Here is a 23,257-nt window from a genome sequence, read left to right on the forward strand (position 1 = left end):
TGAAAAATAGCATAATGGTTGAAGGTGTGGGACTTCTTAACAGCGTCTTAACAGCTCAACTCGGAAGAGAATGAATTTAAACAAGTAAAAGAGGGCTATAGTCGGATGGATCTGATTATGCGATACCCTACACCACTTTCTCTGGGTATTTGTTTTCCACGGAATTTATTTTATGTTATTCCGACACGTTATAAATTACTTTAAAATTTGTATTAAGAAGAAAAAAGCATTTAAAAATAGCTTTAGGTGATTTTTACCGAATTGGCCAAAGAACAAGTAAGAAAGCACCAGTCACCAGTGCTGACGGAGACATACACTCAGCATCTGACCAAAAAAAAAAAAAAAACAAAGAAGCAAACAACATAATTATACTGTATAAAAATATATTTTGTATCACAAGTTTACTTCAAAATTCGTGGAATCAGTACTAAATCACTTCTGACACAAACTTCTGCTAACAAAATTTAAAACGATCTGAGAGGAGCTCCTACACTTCACTTTCTCAAAATTTTGTGTGGAAGGTACTCGAAGTATTGGATCTATATATGTAATAATATGATGTGCTAATTTGGGACCAAATCGGTTATTCCCTTGCTCTTGAACCAACATTAAATAAATACCCGCCTACACATGGGAAGTTTTTGCGGATTCTGAAACTACAATGTTCATATATGAGAAAACAAAAGAAACAAGTAAAAAAGAATCAGTACTCTCAGCCTATGTGAATTGAAACTTTCATATACGGCCAGATCGAATGTATTTATGGTCTTTTCATTATTTTGTGGCCTTTTTATACCCTCAGCCTTTAGGCTAGAAAGGGTATATACACTTTCATACGGGCAAAATGTGCCTCATCGAAATAATGGTTTTAGACCCCAAGTATGTTTGGACGAAATGTGTTTCAGACAATTTGGAGTTGATTTTGCAATGTCCGTCCGTCTGTCCGTCTGTCTGTCTGGCTGGCTGGTGCGCACGATAACTCTCGAACGGAGCAACCGATTCGGTTCAAAATTTGGCTTTCGTAATATTTTGCCCAAACTTAGTTTAAGTTCGAACATGGGTTATATCGGTCCACTCCTTCCGGTACCTCCCCACAAAAGTTCGAAAATGTTCGGAAAATTTGTGCGCACGATAACTCGTGAAGGGAGTAACCGATTTTGTCCATAATTTGCAACTCGTGAAATGTCTACCAGACTTAGATGAGGTTCTAATATGGACTCAATCGGTCCACTCCTTCGGGTACCTCTCACAAAAAATTTCGGATAAGTTCAGTTTAGGACCTGCTCTCGAATCGCTTTGATTTTTGTTTTAACAATTTTTATTCACTGCCCCCCATACGACGGTACAAGTTTTATCAGGGGCAAGTCCATACTTCCTGAGAAAATAGCCTGAAAGTTGCACGAAACCCCTATGACATCGTGTGAGGTGGTTGGAGCGCAAGATAACTCTCGAACGGATCTGCCGATTCGGTCCAAACTTTTGCCTTACTAATATTTTGTCACAAACATACTTTAAGTTTGAAGATAAGCCATATCGGTCCCCTCCTTCAGGTACCTCCCCCACAAAATTTCAAAAATGTTCGGAAAAATTGTTCGTACGGTAACTTTTGAAGGGAGTGGCCAAATTGGTCCATACTTTACACATCCTAATATATCTACCAGATATAGATAAGGTTCAAATATGGACTATATTTGTCCACTTCATCCAGTACCTCCCAAACAAAATTTCGGATAAGTTCACTACCTGCTATCGAATCACTTTGATTTTTGTTGAAGCAACTTGCATTCGCTGCCTCAATTACGAATGTAAAACTTTTTTCAGGGGCAAATCTACACTTCTTGAGCAAACAGCCCGAAGGGTGTAAGAACCCCCTATGGCACCGTATGTATTGGCTGGAGATCCACTTCCATAATGGTCAATGTTGATCCATTCCTTTAAGAATTTCCTCCGCAAAACTTTTGCTCTTTAATCCTAATCAACATGTTTGTCGTTTCATATGCCCAACATTTTTAAAGCTCTCTAAATACATACGTTTTTTGGGAAAAATTGTGTTAATATGCACAGGCTGAGGGTATATCTCTGTCGGCCAAGCCGACTGATACTTTTTTTACTTGTTTTTTGAACATTTGAACTTGCCAACGAAAATATGGATTAGGATTAAAGTTCAAATGTGTTGCGGAGGAGGTACTTACAGGAATGGACCGACATAGTCCATTATGGAAGATGGATTTTATTTTGAGAGTCATATCTTTTCGATAGATATCGCGCCCTCTAGTCATTTCAGTGGGTCATCGTATAACTTATGGACCAGTATGCCAGGAAGAATGGGTGTCCACATGGAATAGTACCGTTGTAAGCAGGACAACAACGAACAACATCGGCATACATTTCCAACGGATCTTCGAACAGACCTTAAACTGCACTTAGACAAAAATGTTGAACTCTTGTGGAGGAGGTTAGGGTACTTCCATTTTAGAAATTAAACTAAATTTGGACAAAATATTAGGAGATCCAAATTTGGGCCAAATTTGTTCAAGAGATATCGTGCATACCATTTAAGTGAAATTTTTAAATATTCGGGGGACCTACCGGAAGATGTGGACCGGTATTGCCTATCTTCGAACTGAAAGTATGACAAAATATCTGGATGCCCATATTTTAGATGAAATCGGTAAGTTCGAGAATTATCGTGCTTTCCAGACACCTTTTTTTTACACCTTTCGTGCTGTTTTCTCAAGAAGTATGGACTTGCCCCCAAAAAAACTTTTACTGTCGTAATTGAGGCAGCGAATGCAAGTTGCTTCACAAATCAAAGTGATTCGAGAGCAGGTCTTAAAGTGAACTTATCCGTAATTTTGTGTGATAGGTACCCAAAGGAGTGGACAAACATAGTCCATATTCGAACCTGATCTATATCTGGTAGATACAGTAAACCAAAAAAGTCTACATACACCCTATATATATCGAGTTTTAAGGGTAAGGAAGCATTTTTATGAAAATCCAAGTACATAGTTCTATTTCATATCCGTAATAAACAATATTACATACAAAAAAAATATATTCCATAATACGAATAACGGTAAATTCTATAAAAATTAAAAAATTAATAGGGAAAAAGTGTACATACACCCAATGAAATATTAAGATAACCGTAAAATTTATGGAATAAGCAATACAAATTTTACATTTTATTGCTTTATCGAATGTCTCCGGTTGTCTATGATATATTTTAGACAAAATAGGAACATATTTGTGCTTTAATTCACGTTATTTAAGGTCACACTTCGCGTATACCTCGTTAAGGCGGACCCTTGCAGATTTCTTTGAGTTTTGTTCTTATGGATAATATATGCTCCTGAGCTTCGCTAAATATGCGAATTCCTAAGTTTTTAATAAATTTTATAGTTTTCACAGCATTCCAAGGGTCAAATTACAAGCAAGAACCTTGGAATTACATTGGAATAAAAAATGCTTCCTTACCCTAAAAACTCGATATTTTTAGGTTGTATGTAGACTTTTTTGGTTGACTGTATATTAGGATGTGTAAAGTATGGACCAAATCGGTAACTCCCTTCAAGAGTTATCGTGCGAACAATTTTTTCGAACATTTTTGAACTTTTGTGGGGGAGGTACCTGAAGGAGTGAACGAGAGTTGTCTTGCGCTCCAACCACTACACACGGTGTCATACGGGGTTTTTTGCACCTTTCAGGCTATTTTCTCAGGAAGTATGGACTTGCACCTAATGAAACGTGTTCCGTCGTAAGCGGGGAAGTGAATACAAGTTGTTACAACAAAAATCAAAGAGATTCGAGAACAGGTCCTAAACTAAACTGTTCCGCAATTTTGTGTGGGAGGTACCCTCTTCTAAGTCTGGTAGAAATTTCATGATATGCAAAGTATGGACCTAATCGGTTACTCCCTTAAAGAGTTATAGTGCGCACAAATTTTCCGAACATATCTGAACTTTTGTGGGGGAGGTACCGAAAGAAGGGGACCGATATAACCCATCTTCGAACTTAAACTAAGTTTGGACAAAATATTACGAGAGCCAAATTTTGAACCAAATCTGTTGATCCGTTCGAGAGTCATCGTGCGCACCAGCCAGCCAGACAGACAGACGGACGGACGACAGATCGACTCCAAATTGTCTGAAACACATTTCGTCCAAACATACTTGGGGTCTAAAACCATTATTTCGATGAGGCACATTTTGCCCGTGTGAAAGTATAAATATTCCTCAGAAATGGCTGAAATTTGGTATTAAGTCTTCGTGCGGGGAATAAAACTTTCCCCCAGACACTTGTCGGTACAGGTCCACGCCTTATTATATAGCCCCCATAGCACTGTACCTCCCTACTTCCGGTATTTTAAAGGTTATGGCCTCAATATTCCACCGAAATGGCCGAAAGTTGGTATTTGGTCTTCACTTGGGGTACTGAACTTTCCATATGAAATTTGTCAGTATAGGTCCACGCCTTCATATAGACCCGATAGAACGGTACCACCCGATTTTCGGTATTTTTTAAGGTTTTAGCCTCATAATCACATGATGATAGTGTCGTGCTGCCACCGAAGAGAAAAATGCGGCATATAGGGCTACTTTACAATCCGTAGCAACGCGTAGCGCACGAGAGAGATACAGGGAGAAAAGGAGAGAGGAGAAACGTCTTTTCCGCAGGAAAAAGAGAGAGATAGAAAAGCGGGAGTGTGGAAAAATCGAGATGTACAGGAGCCAGAATGAAGTCCGAAAATTCTACCAAAGAGTCAAGCATCAAACTGATGGCTTTGGTACAGGCACATCCTCCTGTAGAGACCAGTAAGGTAATTTGGTAACTGATACAGATAGTGTACTCAGGATATGGAAAGAACATTTTTCAAATCTGTTGGTATCCAATAGCAGCGAAGACGACGAAGATACCACAGTTCCAATCACAGAAGATGATATTGAATGTATACCGCCCAGCCAAGATGAGGTAAAGACAGCAATAAATCGGCTGAAGAATAATAAGGCAGCAGGAGCCGATGGCTTACCAGCCGAGCTGTTCAAAACCGGAGGCGACACGCTGATAAGGTGTATTCATCAGCTAGTTAGCACCATCTGGCAGGAAGAACGAGTACCCGACGATTGGAACCTGAGTATCCTGTGCCCCGTCCACAAGAAGGGAGATAAAACTGTATGCTCTAACTATAAGGGCATAAGTCTACTCCATATTGCCTAAAAGACCATGGTTGAAAAATAAGTCGTCCATAAGAGACACTATGTTAGAACGTTTGGATGATATCGACCAAACAATAGTATGCTAAGTCGACTTAGCATGTTTTCAAGTTCTTTACATTTTTATATTTAACGTCCTTTAACTTAAATTCTGTCAAATTTTGGTAATGATCGGACAATCCGAACAGAAGTTATAAACAAATATTTACTCAGCATAGTACTGAAGTTCAAAAAATTTCCAAATTTTTAGAGCTTGTCCTGCAAAACTCGCTTTTCAGAATTAGCAAACTGTTATTTGGAGGTGTCGAACGTCCTTTAACTTAAATTCTGTCTAATTTTGGTAATGATCGGTCAATCCGAACAGAAGTTATAAACAAATATTTACTCAGCATAGTACTGAAGTTCAAAAAAAATTCCAAACTTTGAGAGCTTCTCCTGCAAAACTCACTTTTTAGACTTAGCATACTATTATTTGGAGGTGTCGATATATCATTGAAGAATTAGAAAGACAGAAGTTTCCACCCATATTTTTAGCGAATTCTCCATGGCATACATGCACATCTAAGTACTTATCATGTACTCAAAAAAAGCAAATAAAATCGCAATGGAAGCCCAAGAAAACAAGTAAAAAAACAAGTAATATCTATCGGCTGAAAACTAAATGGCTGTACAAAACAACAGTAACAGGAGTCGTGAACCTAAACCATATGGAGGGTATAATTGAATTTGTCATTCTAATCCTGAGACCCTATAAAGTATATATATTATTGATCAGCATAAAATTCTATGTCGATTAATGCCTTGTTCAGACTGACGGTGTTTCGCTCTCTATTCGTTGTTCGACCCCAAATTACGATGAAATGACTTCATTTCCCATACAAAATATTGAGAACAAACAACGATTTGTGTACATTGTTCAATTTAAATTACCCTCAGAACGACGATAAAATATGTCCCATCTCTAACAAATGAGAGAATTTATCGAAATAAATTAATTATGACAGGAAAAATACAAAATTTAAAAATTTATGAAAAACCCAAACCTTTTTAGCAAAACTGCAAAATATGAATGAAAAGTAAACGGTTTAACGACTAGTATACATTCAAATCATAGCAAATTTTGTCTTCTCTTTCATTGCATTTACATTTCTTGTCCATCGTTTCAAATTCGCGTACAAGTTTAGAAACAAAAAGGTCTCTCTCTCGTTAATTTTTAAAATAGAAAAATTTTAAAATATACTGAAAACACCAAAATTGCGAGGAAAAATAGAAAACATGAATGAAACTAACATAATTTAATATTAAATAGATATCTGAAAGAAGGACAAATATTTTTATTCCCTCAGCATTTATGCTAACGAGGGTATATACACTTTCATACGGGCAAAATGTGCCTCATCGAAGTAATGGTTTTAGACCCAAAGTATGTTTGGACGAAATGTGTTTCAGACAATTTGGAGTTCGAAAATGTTCGGAAAATGTGTGCTCACGATAACTCTTGAAGGGAGTAACCGATTTGGTCCATACTTTGCCCATCGTGAAATGTGTACCAGACTTAAATCAGGTTTCAATATCGACACAATCGGTCCACTCTTTCGGGTACCTCCCACACAAAATTTCGGAAAAGTTCAGTTTAGGGCCATCTCTCGAATCGCTTTGATTGTTGTTTTAGCTACTTGTATTCACTGCCCTCCATACGACGGTACAAGTTTCATCAGGGGCAAATCCATACTTCCTGAGAAAATTGCCTGAAAGTTGCAAAAAAAAAACCTATGACACCGTGTGAGGTGGTTGGAGCGCAAGATAACTCTCGAACGGATCTGCCGATTCGGTCCAAACTTTTGCCTTACTAATATTTTGTCACAAACATACTTTAAGTTTGAAGATAAGCCATATCGGTCCCCTCCTTCAGGTAGCTCTCCTACAAAAGTTCAAATATGTTCGGAAAATTTTTCGAACGGTAAATCTTGAAGGGAGTGGACGAATTGGTCTATACTTTACACATCCTAATATATCTACCAGATATAGATCACGTTCAAATATGGACTATATTTGTCCACTCCATCCGGTACCTCTCACACAATATTTCGGATAAGTTCACTTTAAGACCTGATATCGAATCACTTTGATTTTTGTTGAAGCAACTTGCATTCGCTGCCTCAATTACGATGGTAAAAGTTTTTTTAGGGGCAAGTCCATACTTCTTGAGCAAACAGCCCGAAGAGTGTAAAAACCCTTTATGGCACCACATCTTGTGGCTGGAGATCCACTTCCATAACGGTCAATGTCGATCCATTCCTTTTAGTATCTCCTTCGCAAAACTTTTGATCTTTAATCGTAATCAACATTTTTGTCGCTTCAAACGCCCAAATTATTAAAACTCCCTAAATACATACGTATTTTGAGAAAAAATTGTTTCAATATACACAGGCTGAGGGTATATCTCTGTCGGCAAAGCCGACTGATACTTTTTTACTTGTTCCAGTTCATATCAATTAACTTTACTCGTCTTTTGGCTGAAACTTTCTTTAAAATCAGTAAACAAAAACTATGAAAATATGAATCATGTTGCTATGAATGATGAAACATGTCGTATGAACGGGTTAATTCGTGTACGTAATTATGAGAACGAACGACGTTATTCAAATGCTGGTATGAACAATGCAAAAACCACGTCCGTCCGTCCGTCCGTCTGTCTGTTGAAATCAAGATACAGCTCGCAATTTTAAAAATAGAGAGTCAATATTTGGTACAGAAGCTTTTATTACTTGCATGGTGGTTGGTATTGAAAATGGGATATATCGGTTCACGTTTTGATATAGCCCCCATAGAACGGTACCTCCCGATTTTCGGTATTTTAAAGGTTTTAGCTTCATTATCCAACCAAAATGGCTGAAATTTGGTATTTAGTTATCGTTGGGTGTATAAAACTTTCCACCTGAAATTTGTTGGTATAGGTCCACGCCTTAATATAGTCTCCATTGAACGGTACCTCCCGATATTCGGTATTTTGAAGGTTTTAGCTTCATTATCCCATCAAAATGGCTGAAATTTGGTATTTAGTTATCGTTGGGTATATAGAACTTTCCACCTGAAATTTGTTGGTATAGGTTCACGTCTTCATATAGCCCCCATAGAACGGTACCTCCCGATATTCGGTATTTTGAAGGTTTTAGCTTCATTATCCCATCAAAATGGCTGAAATTTGGTATTTAGTTATCGTTGGGTGCATAGAACTTTCCACCTGAAATTTGTCGGTTTAGGTCCACGCCTTCATATGGCCCCCATAGAACGGTATCTCCCGATTTTCGGTATTTTGATTCCACCGAAATGGCTGAAATTTGTTATTTAGTCTTCCATAAAGATATAAAATGTTCCAGAAAAGATTTATTAGTATAGGTCCACGTCTTCCTATATCCCCCATAGAAGCATACCTCTTAATTTTTGGTATTTTTTAGGTTTTAGCCACATCATTTTACAAAAATATTGGTATTTGCCTTTTTCATAAACGAAAGGAAATGAATTGTTCCATTCTACTTCAATACAACTCGTGGTGGAGGGTATAACAACGCCGTTCTTACTTGTTAATTTTAATATTTTCTACAAAAACTTTTGAAGCGATTTTCCTGAAATTGTCAGAGAATGTACAGGGATGGCCCCGGTGAAAATAGGCTACAAATTTAGTTTCGGAAGGGGCGGGGTACTATATTTACAATAATTATGAATGTACCTGGTTTGGAGGGAATTAATTTGCGAGACAATTGTGATTGTGTGTCCGACCATACCTACTTTTTAGGACCCAGAGACTTGATCACGCCCACTTTTTAAAATATGTTACATCTACAAAGCTACTGAGCCGATTTTCCTGAAATTTTCAGGGAATGTACGGGGATGGCATACGGTGAAAATTTGGAAGGGGCGGGGTACTTCCCTTTGCCATATTAAAAATATCTTTTATGAATAAAAATCAAATGCCGTCATAACCCAACTTAGATTTTTATGAAAACAACATTTTCACCCACTTTTGCAATTGTCATTTCAATTTAAAATTTCAATTTAAAGTTTTTCTGCAAAAACTACCGAACCGATTTTCCTGAAATTATCAGGGAATGTACAGGGATGGCACCCGAAAACGGGCTACATATTTTATTGAATTCCAGAGGGGCGGTGTACCTCCTTATCCGACATTTTTAAAAAACCGTATATTTGCAAAAATTACGCAGGTATCCGCTTAAAAATTTACGGATTAATCTACAATGTAGTACTTATTTGGGGCCTAAAGACCCGACCTCGCCTGTTTTTATTAATGTTATATCTCTAATAATAATGAACCGATTTCCATAAAATTTGCAGCAAAAGCTCTATGTTTGCCGTTGTTATGTATATTTTATGAATTTCGGAGGAGGTGCGGTACCTTGCCCATGCCTTTCTTTGAAACGTTATATGTATGTCTAAATCAAACTTATGATTATATGGGTTTCAGTATAAATATTGGGAGGCAATTGTGTTGTGTATACCCTAGGTACATATTTGTAGCCAAAATACGGATGCACACCCACTTTTTTAAATATCTTATATCATGAAAACTGATAACCACGCCCACGCCCTTTTCACTACATTATTTTTCCAAAAACCACTGAACCTTATTTCAAACAATTTTCGAGAAAATGTTCAGGAATGTCCCGTGGTCCAAAATGCTATATATATGTAGACGAATTTCGGGGGCTTATTGTTGTATAAACCCTATATTTGCTAAATAAAGGCGATGCACTCATAGCCTTTAAATTAATTTTCGAGACAACGGTGGTTGCGCCCCCGATCAAAAAGAACGATATATTTACAACTTTCCTAAACTGGTGATAGTCCGGTCAAAATAGACATTGAAATAGCAAAAATTCCCACAGAGCTGAATTTTGGTGGAGAGCTAGGGTTTGCCATTAGAAGCAACGTCCTAAAAGTCCCCATCGATCGAAAAAAAATATTCGGGGTCAAAGGTCAAATTTTAAGGGTTTTTTTAGGTTTTCGGATTTATTTTTTGAAAACGGTTGATCTAATCAAAAAGTGACTAAAGTAAATATTGTAGACAGGAAAATTATCTACAAGTTTGACTTTTATAATTTTTTTCCTAGGAGGAACCATTCTTGAGATATAGCTGTTCTAAAACACACATGATTTTTATGCACTTATAGAGGAAATCGGGTCTGTCCCCCAAAAAATATATATTTTCTTGAAGAGCGAAATTATAGCTATCTTCTAAAAAAATCTAACAAAATCGGAGCGTGTTTAGTAGAGTTATTCAATGTTAGAGTCATTTTATGCGAAATAGCCCATTTGACCCACATGTATAATCGAAAGCCCAACGGGAACGACCCCAACGAAAACTCTCCACAAAAAAATTAAGAATGCCTCAAAAAATGACCTTAGACCCCGAATAACTTGTTTTGCACACATGGGATCGATGGGGACTTTTAGGTCGTTGCTTCTAATGACTAACCCTAGCTCTCCACCAAAATTCAGCTTTGTGGGAATTTTTGCTATTTAACCTTTATACGCATGTCTATTTTAACCGGACTATGAGGTTCAACGGTCCATCAGCCATCAAAAACTAAAACATATGTCTCAATAAGAGGGAGAATTCGACATAACCATTTTTTTAATTTATAATTAGATCGCTTTAGGATAGAGACAGGGGACATGAACGATAATAAATCCTAAACAGCATCAATGGCCGAAAAAATCCAACAAAGTCCGTAAGAGAAAGGAAAAGTTACAGACAAAATTTGGTGATAAATTTAAAATCCTCCTTGGTTTGACAATGGATCGAAGCAGTGATGTAAAAAATACTTATTTTTGAATTGTCAAGCATAAAATCCATAAAAAATTGTCATTAAAACTCATTACGACGGGCCAGTAACGCGGACCGGGATCTGCTAGTATTAAATATAAAAAACTATATTGAAATTAGCAGAGGCAGTATAAATTAAAGATAACACATTTCACAAACAAATGTCACCAAGATCCACGAAGGGTCCACAAAATTACACTTTAGCGACGCAAGCATGGACTTGTCCACAACAAAATACATATATAAGGATCACAAGGACATAATTTCATAAAATTGTACAAAGATCGTCGCTGCACTTAATAAATAATTTTTAACTGCAGGGAGAATGGAGGTAACCGAAGGATTTTTACGACATACACTTTCTTGGAAATCTGTACCCATCAAAAAAAAATTATTACCAAATAATTGGTTTTAAGAGTACTTTTTGATACAACTTACGAAACACCCTATTAACCCATTATTTCAACAAGGGCATGTCGCACTGAATAAATAGGTATTCTATGGCCACTAGAAGTTTAAAAATATGCTAAAAACATATGTTCTATTTGTTTCCAATTTCAACACACTTCATATTATTATATTAATATTTTATTTTGCTCTCTGCTGGATTTGATCAGATTTGATCAGCCGAACACACTACACACTGTGGAGTGCTTACTCTTAAAATCGACAGGCGGAAAAAGTAAATAGACCACCTGAAGCAATGCAACATTAGTACAGGATTAAGTAAATTGTGGGCAACGATTAAATCACTCTCGAATCTGGGAAAGAAGGATGACAGAACGGCTGTTACTTTCAACGGTGTGACAGTAACTGACCCAAAGCGGTGCGCGCGTTATTTTAACCTGCAGTTCACAGAGTACCCCGAGAGTAATAGGGCGAAGAGGAGTGTGCTACGCCGTATAACAAGAGCCTTCCCAGGCGAGAAGGTACCACCACATTTTACGATGGACTATGTTGCAGATGCCATCCGAAAAGCGAAATCATGTAAAGCGTTGGGCCCACACCGAATATCGATGGTAATGCTTAAGCAACTGGATGAACCCGGAGTTGAGTATTTAACAAGTGTCCTCAACCTATCGTTAGCCACCCATATTGTACAAAAAGCCTGGAAAGTTAGCAGGGTGGTCCCGCTACTGAAGGCTGGCAATGGAGTTCACTCATGCCACCAGTAGTAAAGATCCTAGATGCAATACTCCTCCCCATGATAAGAAGCTGGTTTCTAGTTACCCAACATCAACATGGATTTCGGAAAATGCATAGTACTACAACATCATTACCCGCCATATCCACACATATCAGTTGAGGACTGAACCAGAACAGGCCGTGCGACTGAACAGTCATGGTGGCTCTTGACCTATTGAGGACCTTCGATACCGTCAACCACGGCTTGTAGAGAATTTTCACAGTTACAACATATTCTTTAGTCCCGTTTCAATAGGACTTGCGGTTTCCAAGCTTAATCCTGAAGACCTAAGAAAAAAAGCTGAAAGTTTGATCTGCACCTCTATATCTCAAAACTTGTAAAACCTACGAAAATATCAATCAGCCAATCTTGTACAGAATTTTCACAGCTACACCATTTGCTTTAGCTCCCTTTCGATAGGGCTTTGCGGTTTCCAAGCAAAATCGAAAACCTAAAATAAACATAAAAATGTAAATTTTTATCCCTCCAGCGATTTTTTCTTGGTTTTGGATTTTTCTCACCTGTGAACATTGCGTTTCAAAATCCGCAAAACTTCCCAGGTGTAAGTGGTTTCACCTAAAGTTAGTTAAGGTGCATGACATTGTTTTATAAGGAGGTGATACAGTCAATGCATTGTCCCAATTTGAACTTCTATAGCTCAAGAAAGGTAAAACCTACGAAATTATCATAAAGCTCAATCATGTAGAGAATTTTCATAGCTGCAACATTTTCTTTAGTTCCATTTCGATAGGACTTGCAGTTTCCAAGCAAAATCGTGAAAACCTAACAAATGCCAAGTTTACATTTACGCTCCAAAATCAACTGGATTTCACGAAATCCTAAAATACACCCCGGTGTTTATACTTATTTTTTGTTGATTTCAAACATATCACAATTATCAAGGTAGATGCATATGCGCAGCTGATCGAACATGAATTTTCAAAACAAGCTGTTGTAAATTGAATTAGTCATAAAAAAACGACAATATAAAACTTTACTGCTTTATTTCGAAAATTATCTTAAAATTATCTATATATCGTATTAATTAAAAAATAAAAAAATGATTTTATCGATGAGAAATCATAATAATACATTTTGGTTGTGTTCAGAACGTGCAAAGTATTACTACTTGCCGTAGTTTTCCCGTTTAGTGCTACAAATGCGTTCCCGTACTCCGAAATTTATCAAGACTTGCAGTTCTCTTTAAACAAAAATTGCGTGAATAACAAACACCCTCTTCTCATGTTTTCTGTCATACAATTTTGGCTAGTAGAAACTAGCAGCATGTTCATTGACATCTAAATACGATAGCTGATACGTTGATTTTGACATTTCTGCTGGAGTTTCTGCAATTTCCGTCATTTTTCCGTTCCCGTATTTTTTAAGAAATTTGTATGGGGAAATTTTTTTTGACAATTCGCTCTTTTTTAAAATTGCCATTAAAAAAGTACGAGAACACAATGGAAAATATCATTGTAACAAAGTAACTTCATATTTTTTCACATTGTTTACACGTTTTGATAATCAAAATTTTTGTTGCAGCAATTTACCATCTACCTTGTTTATTGTGATTCGTGAAAAGTGTTGCAACTTTTGGTACTATTTTAGGCAAAAACAGGGTTGTATATCATGAGTACTGTGATTTCGATGTTGATTTTGCTGAAATCACGAAATGAGATGATTTCATTTTTGTATGCGAAATCATGATAAATTTTGCTTGATTCCGCGCGAAATCACGAAACGCCTTCGAAATCACGAAACGACGCCGAATGTAAACCAAGCAAAACTCCTAAACATGTTAACTTGAATAGCGATTTATTTAAAGAGCGCTCCGGCGAGTTTTTTTTTTGTTTTTTTATTTTCCTCATCTATGAAGAGCACCGTGAGGATTTAAACCTAAACAAATAAACAATTATTTCGATGAATGGTGGAAACAATACAATACGATAACTCGTTACCGGCGATTATTTTCGATCGATTTACGTAATACGAATTTTTAATTTTGTCGCAAAGTCGACTGACAACGCGACTAGACTCTTGTCGCAATACGAAATAGACCCATAAAGAAGAAGTAGGAACAAATTACTCAAGTCAAGACAAAGAAACCTTGTTGACATCTTATCAAGCAATATGTCGATCTGCGATAAGCTCTGCGGCGCCTGTTTGTTAGGCAATTGTTAGCGCTACGCAGTGAAAGAATATTCAAACCTGCCAGAGTGCCGCCCTATAGACTGCAACAGGGTGCCTCCTCATGACAACAGTGGACCATCTTCATGAGAAAACGAAGATTTTACGGGTACATCGACACAACAAGATGTATTGCTTTTACGAGAGGTTCAGTGAGCACGTCAGGAGAGATGTTTATTATCTGGCGAGAGAGGTACAAGTATAAACGAGAACCTCTAGACCAACGAGACTATCAGGCAGGCTTAAACAGAATTAATATTGATGCAGTTGCGCAGGCAGGACAAAGGTACAGTGTTATTGCCGAACTCGGTGACCACCTCACATCCATCGCAGCAGAAGAACGCCAGCTGCCAAGAAAAACACAAGTGGTTTAAGGATTATTTAGATCTGGACGATGGAGCCGCCTCAATTCGCATCGGGCCAGAATTGATGGCACTAGAGTTGTGTAGTTCCGGAACGAACTTGTTCCAAGGAACTATTGCGGACAAGGAACTATTGGAACTATATCCATTTCTTGTGTTTATATAGTTCCTTTCATTCCTTCAATTTAAAGCCTACCTCGATCTTTCGTCGTTGCTGTTATTTCGCTGCAATTTATTTATTTTTATGTCATTCATCCACTTAACCATGAAAACATTTCGGTCTCGAAACTATTTGGAACAAAGGAAACAAAAAGAGCGACGAAAGAGGAAGATTCGTTGAACTATATCGGTCTCGGAACTATGGAACTTACTTACTTACTTACTTAGCTGGCCTTTTACAGAACATTTGTTCCATAAGCCGAACTAAGAAAAAATCTCCAATCCTCTCTGTTTGCTGCTGTATTTTCCCAATCTGGGATACGTAGCTTTGTGATATCTCGTTTCACTTGTTCGCTTTGGCCTTCCAGATCTGCGAGAACCTCCATGCGGCCCGTATTTATACGCCTTTTTAGCGGGTTCATCATCACTCATTCTTATAACATGGCCTAGCCATCGCAATCGTTGTATCTCGATTCGTTCAACTATATTGATGTCATTGTATAGTTGATACAGCTCGATGTTCATACGACGCCGATATTCGCCGTCAACACAGATTGGCCCGTAGATCTTTCGAAGAATTTTTCTCTCAAACACACAAAGCACTGCCTTATCTGCTTGAGCAAGTACCCATGCTTCGGAACCATACATTAGCACGGGTAGTATCAGTGTTTTGTACAGTGTTATTTTTGTTTGACGAGAGGTGGCTTTATTCCTAAACTGCTTACTCAGCCCAAAGTAGCATCTGTTAGCCAACACTATTCTTCTTCGTATTTCACAACTGATGTTATTTGTTGTGTTTATGGCGGTGCCGAGGTAGACGAAGTCCTTTACTACCTCAAAATTATAGGTACCAACATTCACAGATGGTGCGGTGTTTATGGACATATTACGCGTCGATACCATCAACTTGGTTTTTACGCCGTTTACTGCCAGACCAACTTTAGTAGATTCTCTTTCGACTTTTGCAAAGGTGTCAGTTACTTCCTTTACCGATCGACCCATGATGTCAATGTCGTCGGCATAAGCCAGTAACATGTGGCTGTTCGTGTATATCGTTCCATTTCTTTTGACCTTCGCGTCTCGTATGACCTTTTCCAGCAGGATGTTGAATAGATCACACGACAGGCCGTCTCCTTGTCTGAAACCTCTTTTGGCAGTAAACTCTTCGGAGAGGTTCTTTTCAATTTTAACTGAGGATCTCGTCTCAGTTAATGTCATTCTACAAAGTCGAATGAGCTTTGCAGGAATACCAAAATCAGACATGGCTTGGAACACCTTTGAACGTATAGGGCTGTCGAATGCTGCTTTATAATCGACGAAAAGATGGAAGGTGTCGATCTGCATTTCTTGGGTCTTTTCCAGGATTTGTCTCAAGGTAAATATCTGGTCAATGGTGGATTTGCCAGGGTGACGTAGGGGATGGAAGATACCAAGGAACGGTCCTGAACGGTTTTAACATGGCAAAGCCCAGGATTTATCTTGGTCCCTCTTTCATCTCAAGTGGACACTGACCTCCCCGTGGTGTCACCTGGGGAACTGCCTTTAACACCCGTTAAATGTAGTGAGCTAACATGTGCCGCGCGTTCACCCATAAGAACGTTAAAAACTTGGGTTTGGGCGTCGGGTTAGTAACCCTCCCCTAGAAAAAAACAGCCTACTATGAAAAAACGAAAGAAAAGAAAAACAAACTATGGAACTACATTAAGGAATTAGTTCCTTTTGGAAGAAGGAACTAGAAGGATCGATCCGCTCCGGGAACTAGATTTCCCAACTCTAGATGGCACGATACCCAACACGTGCCCGGCATGTGGGTTGGGACCGCCCGACACGCTTTTCATTTACAAGTTGCAGAATTTTTGAATTTGGATGCAGAGGAACCATAACCAGATAACTGAATAAAATATAATGACAACAACAACTGAGCACGATTACTTACGAATTGAGTATCTGATTGTAAATCTGATTGACCACATTGTAAAATTTCTTCAAAATGTACCAGAAGATTTATTCGGACAAGGCTTTTTAACAAAACAATAATAACAACAACAACATTTTTTGCTTAAGTGCAATTTAAGGACTGTTGGTTTATTCGGACAATCTCTTCTTCCAAAAGTTTTTCGCTTAAGTGCAGTTTAAATTCTGTTCGAAGATCGTTTTGAAATTTGTACCAAAAGTACTACTTGTTGTGCTGCGAGTCCATGATAACTGATATAATCGACAAAAATGGCTGGTGGTGGGTCGAATGGAATGACTTCCAAAATCAAAAACCCCCTCCGCAAAAGTAGTACTAATAAACGAGGTTTTCAATTTATTGTTGTACTATTGGTGGTATTCCCCATGACTGATTTATCGTGGGTTAAACTAATGACCTTAGTTTAACCTAACAACTATCCCTCTTACATATTTCAAAAAAAGAACGAAACCCGACGTTAATTGATGACTTCCAACTAAAATGATATCCTTGGCATCATTTTTCTTTTTACATACAATCCTTCACCTCATTGTAATTCTTAGAAAGTTGCCCTTAATGAAACGCTTAGTTATCGTTGTAGTACTTGTATTTAATCGTAATTTTAAAATTCTTAAAACACTACAGCCGTGTCCAACAGTCGGCGAGAAGCATGGAATAACTTTCAATTGAATCGCTTTTTAATCGCAACTTTATGCTGTGTTAAGGAGGAATTGTTGCAAAAATCGTCATGAGAAACACGTCTGAGAAGAAAAATAATGGTGTTTTTCTTTTACTTTGGTGGCGTTCCCTTTTATCAGCATTTCCTTTTATGTTTAATCAATCAGTTCTGAAAAACAAAAACGACAACGGCAAAATCACCAGCACTAATAAGTCACCTACTGTTTCAAAGGAAAAGGAAATCAAAGTTAACCAAAAGAAAAGAAGGAGGACGGGAGCAAGAGAAATTGAGTAAATCATATGTTAAGAACTTAACGACATTATAATGACTATCTGGTGCTGTATTTGTCGGCCCCCAAACGCGGGCATCAGCTTGGATGCGCCAATGCATTTGGAAGCATCAGTAAGATACCATCGGTTAAAGGTCTCGGCATTTCAGTTGTTGCATTCGCAACTTATCTTATTATTCCTCTGAACCATTGCATTTTTCATATCGAAGCCAAGAGTTAAGTATCCTCCCATATACACGATTTTTTTTTTTGTGGAAGGACAAAAGCTTTCGTATTTCGTTCTGATGCACAAAAAAGAGAACAATGGAGAAAATGGAAAAAGTCGGTGCAACAGAATTTGCCAGATCTTTATCCGAAAACCTGCGTTGATCTACATCCCCCACCATGCATAATGGTTCATTGGATTGTCTGTTTTTTTTTTTTTACTTTTTTACTTGGCTTCAACAAACCTGAGAGGTTTTTAAAAGAAATGGAAAAAGATGCGTCCCGTTTTTATTCTTTGCATCTATTAGATCTCAGACAGACGTTTACACAAGACTGGGATGTAAATATCGTTGCCAAGTCAATGCTATTTATTGTCTTCATAGGCAATGTTCAACATTTTTAAAATACAGTGCATTTCAACAGCAAAAAAAAAATAATTTTTCATGATTTTTTTTTTTTTACAAAGAAACTACCAATATTTTTTATTTGGGTATGGGGATGTGGTATTTCCCGTTAAAAAAAAAACGTGACCAAAATGTCCTTGTAGAAGCATGCAGAAAATAACAAGCTGTCCACATACATCTTTTGACCAGCACTGTACGCGCCTAGGAATATTCAAAAGGAAAAAGCCACATCCAACGAAGCCATATTAAATATTCATAGACCACACAAGAAGACATGGGAAAACTTTTTGTATTATCGGAGGAGGTTGTGGGTTAAGGAGAAAAAACAACTGTGGAATCACAGGGCAACTTAGTGGCAAGAAGCACAAGTATTTTCGAAGTAAAATAAATCCGATAACTTCGATGAAGATAAAAATTAAAAAAAAATTAAAATAAAAGTTACAAAATCAGAAAAATATAAGAAAGCTTGTTTGAAAAAGTCTATTTAGAAGAAGAAAAATCAACGGATGATACTAGGGAACGATCCTGATTGTCATTTGCAGTGGACAATAAGTTTCCCTTCGATCACCTTTGGAATATATTGTGCTGCAAAATGCTTAAGGACAATTAAAAATTGGGTTGATAACAACTTACACCTTTTTTTGTGTTCTAGGCTTATAGAAGACCATTTTGTCTTCTATGTCACATAGAAGATTGCTGCTTATAAAAGATCATTTTCCTTTCGGCGACATTTAGAATACCAATGTGTCATATACGGTTTATAGAAGATCATTAAGTTTTTTGTAGCTTATAGAAGATTTTTGGGTCTTCATTGGTTTATTGGTGCTTTTATAGGTTGTGGTTCTTGTATAGAAGACCACTTGATCCACTGGGTCTTGCATGTTAGAAGGCTATTGGGTAAAATAGGGCTTTTTCAGATCATCAAATGCCACCGTGTTCTATATATAAAATATATTGATGAAGGACTCGAAATATTAAATTACGTTAAAGTAAGGGCCTGTATCACTATGCCGAAAGAAAATGAAGGCGAACGAAAAACACCTAAACTTTGCTTTTCATGCTAATATTGACGTTGTTTTTGCTTCGAAACAACTACAAAATTTGAAAATCATACACGAGTTTAGTAGTTTTTCTTTCATTTTTATTTTCGTCCGACATAGTGAAACAGTTTGTAAGTTTGGAAGAAATTTTTGAAAAAGTTTGAGAGTTATCTTGCACAATATCCATTTTAGTATGTGCCGGTAGGGTTTTGGAGCTTTTTGGACTTAATCCGCAAAAAATTGTACCGTTGGAAATGAGGCCGCTAGAACAACCTACTTAAAAAAGAATCAGAACGATGCAAGAGGAGCTCTTAAACTTCTCTTTTTCCGAATTTTGTCCGGGAGGCACCCGAAGGAGTGGACCGATATAGCCCATATTCCAACCTGCTACATGACTAGATGAAATAATACAATGTTCTAAGTCTGTACCAATCAGAAATTCATTGCATAATTATCGCGCGGATTTGCCATTTTGGTTGGTGCCGTCACGGTTTCTTGGAGCTTTTAGGGCAATATCTCAGGAAGAATGGACTTGCGCATGAAAAAAATTGTACCGTTGCAAAAGGAGCCGCAAGGACAACCTACTAACAAAAAATTTCTAAACGATCTGAGAGAAGCTCTTAAACTTCAATTTATACGAATTTTGTGTGGGATGTACCCGAAGGAATGGACCGATATTCGATCCCGAACTATATCTGGAAGGAGTAATACAATGTGCATAGTTTTGACCAAATCGATTGCTCCATTCTAGAGTTAACGTTCACACCATTTTACAGAAAAATTGTGATATTTAGTGGAGGTTTTTTTTTTTTATTTTTCTCATCTATGAACATTTTAGTTTCAGAATCCGCAAAAACTTCCCAGGTGTAAGCTCCATTCATTTAAAGTTGGGACCATATCAGGGCAATACCAAAACATGGACCTATGTTGACGATTATTAGTGAAGAAGTTTTCTGACCACAGAGTACCTCAAATGTCAAATTACACCTAGTTCGGTTAATAATTGTAGCCAAAATCCTCAAAATACCGAAAATCGGGAGGTACCGTTGTATGGGGGCAATACCAAAACGTGGACCTATGTTGACGATTTTTGGTGGAGAAGTTTCGTGGCCGTAGAGAACCTCAAATATCAAATTGCAACTAGTTCGGTTAATAATTGTAGCTAAAATCTTCAAAATACTCAAAATGTAATACACGAAGGCCTCGCTTTGTGTCGTTTCCCTTTGCGTTGTTTTCATTGTTGTTTGAGTGTATGGACGGTTTATTATGTTTGTTTTTTCGTTTTAAACGCATTGAAATATTCAGTTGCGACCCTATAAACTGAATTAGCCATGTCCGTCCTTCCCTCCGTCCCTTTGGTATAATCACGATATCTTCCGAATGATTTGAGATAGAGGGCTTTTGTACACATGTGTATTTGGTCCACGGTCGGTCCACGTTTCAGCCTAGCCCTCATCTAATAGTACGATCTCAGGTATTTTGACCTTTTTAGCTACATTTTCAAACCGAATTAGCTATAATTTGGTATTTAGTGTTCCCCGTGATGTAGAAACTTCTCCACAAAAAATTAAGCACTTAGGTAAACGTTTTGATATATGCCTCCTATAATGGTACCGCCAGATTTCAGTTATTTTGTTTTAGATAGATTTTCTGGCCGAATTCGACCAAAATAGCTGTAACCTAGCATTTAGAGTTGCTATTTGTTAAAGTAATTTTTCTACCTAAAATTATGGGCATAAGAACAAGTAAAAAAGTATCAGTCGGTCGGCTTTGCCGACAGAGATATACCCTCAGCCTGTGTGGATTGAAATACTTTTTCCCAAAAAAAAAACTTATGTATTTAGGGGGTTTTCAAAATTTTGGGCGTAAAGTATGGATAGGTTTAAAGCTCAAAAATTTGCGGGGATAACGACACTAGCCTACAAAAAACATAAAATCGATGTAAACAGGGCCACTAGGAAATCATTCGGTAAAAATGTCCAAAGAATCATCGAACACATAACCACACAAAATGTTGAACATTTGTGTGGGTGGTGCCACAAGGATTGGACAGGTAGGGCCCACATTTTAACATAAACTAAGTTTCGACAATATTTAGAGATCCAAAGTTTGGACCAAATCGGTTGCTACGTCTATGAGAAATCGCGCGTACCATTTTAGCGAATATTTTCGAACTTTTGTGGGGAGGTACGGGAAGGAGTGGACCTATAAGCGACACCTTTGAATTTCATCTAATATTCGAAGAAATATTACAATATCCAAAGTGTGGACGAACGCAGTGATAGGGGTTTTTTTTACAACTTTCGGGCTGTTTTATCAAGAAGAATGTAATTGCCCCTGAAAAAACTTTAACTGTCGTATTTGAGGCAGCGAATGCAAGTTAATTCAACAAAAACTAAAGTGATTCGAGAACAGGTCTTAAAGTGAATTTATCCGCGCACGATAACTCTCGAACAGATCAACCGATTCGGTCCAAAATTTGGCTTTCGTAATTTTTTGTCCAAACTTAGTTTAAGTTCGAAGGTGGGTTATATCGGCCTATCCCTTCCGGTACCTCCCCCACAAATGTTCGCAAATGTTCCGAAAATTTGTGCGCACGATAACTCTTGAATGGAGTAACCGATTTGGTCCATATATTGCAAATCGTGGAATGTCTACCAGACTTAGATGAGGTTCCAATATGGACTCCGTCGGTCCACTCCTTCGGTTACCTCCCACACAAAATTTCGGATAAGGTCAGTTTAGGACCTGCTCCCCAATCGCTTTGATTTTTGTTTTAGCAACTTGTTTTCACTGCTCCCCATACGACGGTACCAGTTCCAAGTACACACTTCCTGAGAAAATAGACTGAAGTTCGAAGATGGGTTATATCAGTCCACTCCTTCAGGTACCTCCACCACAAAAGTTAAAAAATGTTCGGAAATATTGTTCGTACGGTAACTCTTGAAGGGAGTGGCCGAATTCGTCCATACTTTACACATCCTAATATATCTACCAGATATAGAACAGGTTCAAATATGGTCTATGTTTGTACACTCCATCCGGTACCTCCCACACAAAATTTCGGATAAGTTCACTTTAAGACGTGCTATCGACTTACTTTGATTTTTGTTGAAGCAACTTGCATTCGCTGCCTCAATTACGATGGTAAACGTTTTTTCAGCGGCCATTCCAGCAGCCCGAAGGGTGTAAAAAAACCCCTATGGCATCATATGTAGTGGCTGGGGATCCACTTCCATAATGGTCAATGCTGATCCATTCCTTTAAGTATTTCCTCCGCAAAACGTTTGATCTTTAATCGTAATCAGCATTTTTGTCGGTTCATACGCCCAAAATTTATAAAACCCCCTAAATACATAGGTTTTTTGTTTTTTTTTTTTTTTTGGAAAGAATTGTTTCAATATACACAGTCTGAGGGTATATCTCTGCTCTGTCGGCAAAGCCGACTGATACTTTTTTACTTGTTTTTTACGTATCTCCTAACTTTACATGGCTTTCCATAGAAAATCTTAATTCGCTTTGTGTCGTTTCACTTTGATCAGTGTTTTTCGGAACGTATCTAAGACGCAAAGCGAGGTCTTGGTGTAAAATGCTATGCTGATGACCATCCAGAGGACAATACAATCGACCTGAATACACCATCCCGATGGTCATCGGGCATACAGCAATTACCAAATTCAAGGTTTGTGGGTCCTTATGTCGATCCTGTCTGAGATTAACTCAGCCATAGGCAAT

General features: G+C 37.7%; 1 pseudogene; it reads right to left on the reverse strand.

Annotated features, from left to right (window-relative positions):
• LOC141391105 (uncharacterized) overlaps positions 1–23,257 on the reverse strand; it is a 106,885-nt pseudogene that overhangs the window by 2,216 nt on the left and 81,412 nt on the right.

Source organism: Musca autumnalis, unplaced genomic scaffold (assembly GCF_047663935.1).
Source record: "Musca autumnalis isolate F117 unplaced genomic scaffold, ASM4766393v1 scaffold_1, whole genome shotgun sequence".
In the NCBI taxonomy this organism is placed as follows: domain Eukaryota; kingdom Metazoa; phylum Arthropoda; class Insecta; order Diptera; family Muscidae; genus Musca; species Musca autumnalis.